Here is an 8,043-nt window from a genome sequence, read left to right on the forward strand (position 1 = left end):
AACTTTTCTTCCTTCGTATTAGACCTCCATCTCATCTTTTCCAGTATTTTTGAACGCTACGTATGGTAGGATTAAAGTTTATTACAAGCTGCAATATAATAAGTTAGGTAGGTTTGTTTTTTCTGTGATAAGCAATTAATAAGACCCTTAATTACACTGAATATTCATACCAGAAGCATTTGCAATTCTATTGGCATATGGTTTATATTTATTGAAAATAATGTTATCTAATTAATTTGATTTAAAGTTAATTAAGACATAAATTAATCCGTGTTTAAGTTAATTTTACATTAAGGATGTTGTAGTAATAAGCTCATTTTTAGTGTTAACAGCTTTAAGGATATTTCAGTCATTTTAACAGAAAAAGTGCTTACTAGCAATTGTTTACCAAACACTTCAACAACTTTTTTTTCAGCTTCAGCACTTTTATCCAAACACGTAACTACTTATTTAAGAAATAAGCCCCAGCACTAAAAAAGTGCTTGCCACTTTTTTAAGCCAATCCAAACGGGCTCTTAGTCCCAACTTTATTAGGCTGCTGATTTGCTGGACTATCGACGAAGCTTACTGATCACGCCCAACTATGCCTTATAAAAAGGACTAAGCGGTCGCTGCAAATATAATCCGGTTTACAAGTCCGGAGTTGAATCCCACAGAGAACTAAGGTTTAGCCACAGCTGTTCACTATCACCAAGAAGACAAGCTTGAACAATTCCTAACTTATAGATATTAAGATTCTTGTGTTTAACTAATTAACTAACAAATTAAAATAGTAAATTAACAACTAACGACACTGAGGGTTAGAGAAAAGATTAAAGAGGTCTAGAGTTATGATTTCCCCAATTGTCGGAATCCTTCCCGCTATGTCTTCTATAATTTCGCCTAAGTATTCTCTACCGATCATGAGCACTCTTATTACCGTAAATCTCTCCCGAGTAATTACGACAATTTGCTAGACGCACTCTCCCGAGCTACGCTAGCTGGCTTTTAATACAGCTCACTTCAGATCGCACCCAAGGCTTCGTTATCCCTAATCCCACCTTTAAACCCTCGGTTATTGATCCCTCATATACTCTGGGAGTGGTGTTGTTCAACAATTACCTAAATATGCACTCTCTCCCGAGTTATGCATACTAAATAGGCACAGCTAATTGAGAGCTCTTCAATCAACCAGAATATAAACGTAGTTGAACAAATAGAGAAAAGCTATGGCTCAATTATATAAAAACATAACAAGAATTTATCCTACAAAAGGTTCTATCAAAACTCTAGATAACAAATTAGCTATTCATAATAGTATGTAAAACTACAATACTAAAAGTTATAACCAACAATGAAAAATAGGAAGAGGAAGGAAAAAACTCGTAGAAGAATTCCCCGCCTTGCTCCCAATATGTTCTTGCCTCCAAGGGTGTTGTGTAACCCTAAAGTAGTGTCTCTCCGCCTCCTTAGGTCTAATTTGTGTCCAAAATATGTCCTCCCTCCTTTCTTGGCCGGCTTCCTTGGTTTAATATAGGGTTTAGGGCTTAAAATTCCGTGTTTTGCACATAAGTCCCTGAAATTTCCGCCTCCTGCCGCGGTTTTTCCGCGGTCGCGGTGGAACCGCGGCCAAACATGCCCTCTGATTCTTCAGTTGTCCGCGACCATCTTCTACCGCGGTTCTAGTGCGGTCGCGGTGGAACCGCGGTTTTTCACCCTGTTCCCTTTGGGAATTTGGAAAAACGTAAAACATGAAAGTTGTATTCCTTTGAGTTAGCTTTTCAACCATATATTGTGGAGCCCAAATGGAGTTCTGAGCAAAAAGTTATGTCTATTTTACTAGACAGTGCGCAATATGCCTCCTCAAGTCTTCGTTCGTACTTAATTATCAAATTTGACCCCCGAACACGATCCCGGCTTAATTCCTTGAGCTTTTACTCAGACTTCAAAGCTTCAAATCACTTAAATTCATTCCATAACATCTATATAGCTCGGAATCACACCTACAAGGCATAAAACACACAATTAGTGCAAAACACTAGCGATTAAAGCGCAAACTCAATTAAAGTGCAATAAATTCGAGTGTAATAAGCGACTAAAATATGCAATTATAGCCTATCATCACTTACGTTCTTTCACGAAGCGTTAAGAGATTCACACTTCGATAAGAAATATGCTACAGTCGTATACAATATAATTTATCCAATTATGAGTCGGGGTCGTATCCCACAGAGAGCTATGAAGCGTTCTAGTTGACTCAATCACTAAATAATCTAAACTGAACAAAAAAGATATATATACTTGGATTTGTGGATATTAACTAATGAATTAGATTCAAGTAACTAACAACAAACTAAACTAGAAGTCGAGAATAACTTAAGAAATTTGCAGACGATAAAAAGGCCTACGGTAGAGAATCCCCCAATTGTCAGGCTAGCTCTGAGTGAAATCTTGAAACTTCGTTTGCCATTATTCTATCAACCTTGGGCCTAAAGTTGTTCCCTAGAGTTTTCCAACTACTAACAATATAATTCTTAAACTGATTTTTCCAAAATAATCAAGATAATAAACTCGTCTAATTCTAGGTCACAGTCGAATCCTGATGTCCCCATAACTATTCTAAATCGGGTTAATTAATTCCTTAATTCAACCCGAAGTACTGTTGTTTGACTGACCCATCCTTGTCAATCTTTCCCAAGAATAACAAGAAATAGGGCATAAGTAATTCCAAGCTCAAACAATTGAATTAATTAAAACCGCAGCCAAACAAATAGAATAAATATCAACGATTCAGGAATATTTACTCAAAACCGCCAACAACGAGTTCATCAATACCTTAGATAGGGAATTTAGCTACTCATGTTTATACTAAAAACAGAATGTCTATTCTCAAAACAATCTCCATAATAAATGAAAATAAGAAAAGTTGAGAGAAACACTTCAAATCTTTGATCAGGATGTTTTTTAGACTCTTCCAAGCCCTTCCCTGCTTCGAAAGTAATGTTCTCTTCTTTCCAGGTCGAGATATTGGCTGGGAGGCGAAAAGAAGCTTTTATATCGTGTAAAATTTGCTCCAAAGACCAAAATATCCTTATAATTTTCGCCCAAAAATTTCTTCTGTGACACATGTATCAAACATATATCACACATGTATCTCACACGCATGTATACATGGATATACATGTGATACACATTTGATACAAATATGATACATATCTGATAAACAAGTGATACACAGTGTGATAGACATGTCATTTTTTCATGTTCACTTCGAATTTTCAATTCAAACCACCTCAAAACTCCACCAAATTATCCCAAAACTAAGATTCAAGCTCCTTAAGATGTAACTAATCTATTCTAATAAGGAATTTTTACATTCCTAAACACTATATAACTATTTTACCCTCCCTACTCAAGTTTTACTATAATTATATTTTATATACCCAATTACCATTTATGTACATTTTAAGGGAATTAATGATAATAATTAGTGTCCTAATTACTCTAACATATCTTTCACTCCCCCACATTTCTCTCTCCATATCTCACCCCCCCTCCCCATGTATCTTGCACAAGAGAGCAGCAATTCCACCATTAACAACCATTAAAAAGCTTTGAAGCTTTGAATTCGAATTTGGGTTTTCAAAAAACATTGTTTGTTTGGATTGGATGTTGTTGCAAAGCATTGAGAATTCTCCCTACGTCTCTCTCTATCTCTCAATCCCAAATTTCAGTAATGTAAAGCAAAGGAAAAGAGAGCAGCAATTCCACCATTGACAGCCATTAAAAAGCTTTGAAGCTTTGAACTCGAATTTGTGTTTTCAAAAATCATTATTTGTTTGGATTGGGGGTTGTTGCAAATAATTGGGAATATGGTCTGGAGTTTATATCTCAATTTTGAGGGGTTCTGGTGAAGATTAGACTTGGTTTTAGCTGAATTTCAGATTGAAACTTGTCGAAGAAGAAGAAGAAGACATGTGTAACGATCCGACCGGTCGTTTTGAGCTCTAGAGCGCCACTCAGCAGTTTGAGGCCATGAGCAGCTTCAATTCAGGCATTATGACTTGTACGCGTGGTCGGAATTAAATTTCGGGAAGTTCGTAGTTGACTTGGAGAGGAAATTCTCATTTCGGGAGCTTTAAGTTGAGAGAATTGACTAGGATTGGATTTCAGAGTAAATGACCTCGGAATCGGAATCTGGAGGTTCCAGTAGATTCGTATGATGATTTCGGACTTGGGCGTATGTCCGGATCGGGTTTTGGATGACCCCTGAGCGTTTTGGCGCCTATTGAGGAAGTTAGCATTTTGGAGGAAATTTCATAAGTTTGGATTGAAGTGCATTTCAGTGTTATTGATGTTCGTTTGGGATTTCGAGTCTGGGAGTAGCTACGTATGGTGATTCTGGAGTTGGGAGCGCGATCGGAAGTGAATTCGGATGACCGTGGGTCATTTTGGGGTCATTTGGCTAAAGATAGAAATTTGAAGGTTTTTGGGAAGTTTGACAAGAGGTGGACTTTTTGATATCGGGTTCGAAATCCGATTCCGGAAGTTGGAGTAGGTCTGTAATGTCGAATATGACTTGTGTGCAAAATTTGAAGTCAATCGGACGTGATTTGATAGGTTTAAACATCGAAAGTAAAAGATTGAAATTCTAAAGTTTATAAAGCTTGGATTGGAGGTCGATTGGTGGTTTTAGCGTTGTTTGATATGATTTGAGGCCTTGAGCAAGTCCGTAATGTGTTTTGGGATTGGTTGGGGTCCCGGGGGCTCTGATGGATTTCGGGTGGTTAACGGATCGAAAATGGAATTTTTGAAAGGCTGAAGTTGCTGGTTGCTGGTTGCTGGTATAACCGCACCTGCGAGACTTGGGCCGCAGGTGCGGAGCCGCAGAAGCGGCCCTGTGGTCGCAGATGTGATATTGGCGGGGGAGAGCTGGGACCGCAGATGTGGTCATCTCGCCACAGAAGCGGGACCGCACTTGCGGGTGCTGAGGCGCAGAAGCGGAAAGGGCAGCCTGGAGAGAAACCGCAGGAGCGGTAGAGGGACCGCACCTACGGAGCCGCAGAAGTGGTCGTGTGACCGCAGGTGCGGAAGTGCTGGAGGCAGAAGGTTCTTTTAAAATTGGGGGTTGGTCATTTTCCCCCCATTTTTCATTGGGTGTGGACGATTTTCGAGAGCTTCAAGTGGGATTTTTTATCATCAACGACAAGGTAAGCTAATCCCACCTATCTTAAGTTAAATATATCGATTATGTATGGATTTTAGCATGTAAATTGGTAGAAATTTGGGGGTTTAAGGAAAACCTAGAAAGTTGATATTCTTGGAATTTGACCACGATTTTGGGTATGAAATTGAGAGTAAGTTATATATTTGAGTTCGTGGAGTTATGGGTAAGATTAGTCTTCGAAAATTTTCGGAATCCGGGCACGTGGGCGCTAGGGCATTTTTGTCAACTTTTCGATCGGGGTTAGGAATTGTTATAAATTGGATTGTAATGAGTAATTGAGCATATATTAATGGATTTGCATAATTATTGGCTAGTTTGGAGCGTTGTGCATCAATTTGAATCTTCGGAAGGGCGTGGAAGGCCGGTTATGGATCTTCGGCGCGAGGTGAGTCTCCTTTCTAACCTTGTAAGAGGAAATTGTCCCCATAGGTGAAATAATTGGTTGTGTGCTCCTATTTGTGGGGGCTACGTACGCACGAGGTCAAGAGAGTCCAAGCGTAGCTACTATTATGCTTAAGTCCGGGTAGTCTAGGACCCAGAAGCATGCTTACTTGTAATAAATGCAACCTTGTTGACAAATTTAAGAGTGCTTAAGACATATCGAACGTGTAAGTGAATTTCTAAAAGACTAGATATCCTTACTTGATTTTTAAAAGAGGAACTTGCTTTTTCCTGGATAATTGCTCCTTGATGAATTGTCGATTTGATTGTTTGAATGTGTTTATCTATTGTGGAACGGGCCGAACGCCTCGGTAGATTAAATAGATGCATCTATGGTTCGTGCCGCTCGGCCCTCGGCAGTGCATATTTTACATTTATGTTGGATCGGGCCGTACGACCTCGGCATGAGTTGCGCATGCTTGTATTGCTTGCCTTGAGATTTATTGATATTGCTATCTGCTCTCCCGACTTGAGATAATTGTTAATTAATGGATTATGAATCCGGAGACTTTAAAAAAAAGGAACTTCCACCTGTTTAGTGACTCATTTGAATCTACTGTTGTTCTTAATAAATCCGTGAGTCTTCGCATTGATAATATTATTACTGGACCTTTAGTAAGTGTCAAAGTTGCCATCTCGTCTCTACTTCTTCGAGATTAGGCGGGATACTTACTGAGTACATGTTGTTTACGTACTCATACTACACTTGTTGTGCATTTTTGTTGCACAGGTTTATTTGCGACTAGTGGCTTAGTGGCATAGCGGCATGGTTGATACGAAGACTTAGGTGAGCTGCACTTAACGAGACGACCCGCAGCCAGCAGATTCTCCTTCAGAGTATTGTACTATATTTTTATTTCTATCCACTTTGTATACCGGACAGTTACTTGTGACGACACAAAGGGTCATCACCTATTTCCTCATTCATTCCGCGCTTCCGAGGCCCTAAAAACCTTATTTTTCTTACTTGCCTCGATTTGCGTGCGCAGTCCGGGCGCGTAGCCGGAAAGATTATATGTTAAATTCTGTGAAAAATTTCAAAATGTGGCTTTAAAATGATTAAAATTGACTTTGGTCAATATTTTTGGTAAACGGACCCGGACCCGTGATTTGACGGTCCCGGAGGGTCCGTTGAAAAATATGGGACTCGGGCATATGCTCGGAGTCGAATTCCGAGGTCTAGAGCCCGAGAAAAGAATTTTTCTGTGAAATTATTTTTTCTGAAATTGTTAAGGAAAATGGAATGAAAATTGATTAAAAGACTATGGTATCGGGCTCGTATTTTGGTTCCGACGCCCGGTACAAGTCTTATATATGGTTTAAGCGCTTTCTGTGAAATTTGGTTGAAATCGGACGTCATTTGACGTGTTTCGGACCTAAATATCTAAAATTTGAAGTTTATGAAGTTAGAATGAAAAATGATGATTTTGAGGGTTGATTCATTGATTTTGATGTTGTTTTGGCGATTTGATCGCTCGGTTAAGTTCGTATGAGGTTGTTGAGTTAGTGTGCGTGTTTGGTTAGGAGCCCCGAGGGCTCGGGAGTGATTCGGAGGTGGTTCGGGGTGTTTTTGGCCTTAGAAAGTGTTGCAGAATTTCTGCAGTCAGTGCCCAGTCATTTTCTTCTATGCGATCGCATAGGTATGTCTGCGATCGTGTAGAGTTAATTTGGAGTCGCCCAGTTTTGTTCTATGCGACCGCGTTATAGGCCATGCGATCGCGTACCTCTGCAAATTCATTCTATGCGATCGCGCCCTTCCATTTTGCGATCGCAGTGTACAAAAAAATCAACCCCCATTTTAGTCTTATATGCGATCGCATTCCGTGGCTCGCGATCGCAGTGCCCAATAACCCTTCCTCTATACGATCGCAATGCCCTTTCCGCGATCGCATAGAGCAATTTTGCCCAGTGATTTTTAAATACCCAAAACAGAACATTGACGGGATTTTTCACCCAAAACACACGAACTCATCTTCTCCACAGCCCATAGGCGATCTTTTGAGCTCTTCTTCACCAAAGCTTCTTGGGTAAGTATTATCTAACTCGTTTTCTTCAGTTTCTATCATCATTTATCAATTTCCTAGACCTAAATCATGTAGTTCATGGTAAGAATTGGGGGAAAGGGGTAGAATTAGGGCTTTTCGATTTTCTTTGATTTAAACCTCATTTTGGGGTCGAATTTGGAAACAAATTGAATATTCGGGCTCGTAGGGGAATGGGTGACATGGAATTAGTTCGAACCTTGGGTTTTGACCAAGCGGGCCCGGGGTCGCTTTTTGGAATTTTGGGTAGAAAGCTTAGAAATTCATATTTAGGCATTGGGTTTAGTTTGTTTAGCTATTATTAATATTGTAAAGTCATTATTTCATAGATTTGACTGAGTTGGAGCCGAATTC

The sequence above is a fragment of the Nicotiana attenuata genome, unplaced genomic scaffold (assembly GCF_001879085.1).
Source record: "Nicotiana attenuata strain UT unplaced genomic scaffold, NIATTr2, whole genome shotgun sequence".
NCBI classification, from domain to species: domain Eukaryota; kingdom Viridiplantae; phylum Streptophyta; class Magnoliopsida; order Solanales; family Solanaceae; genus Nicotiana; species Nicotiana attenuata.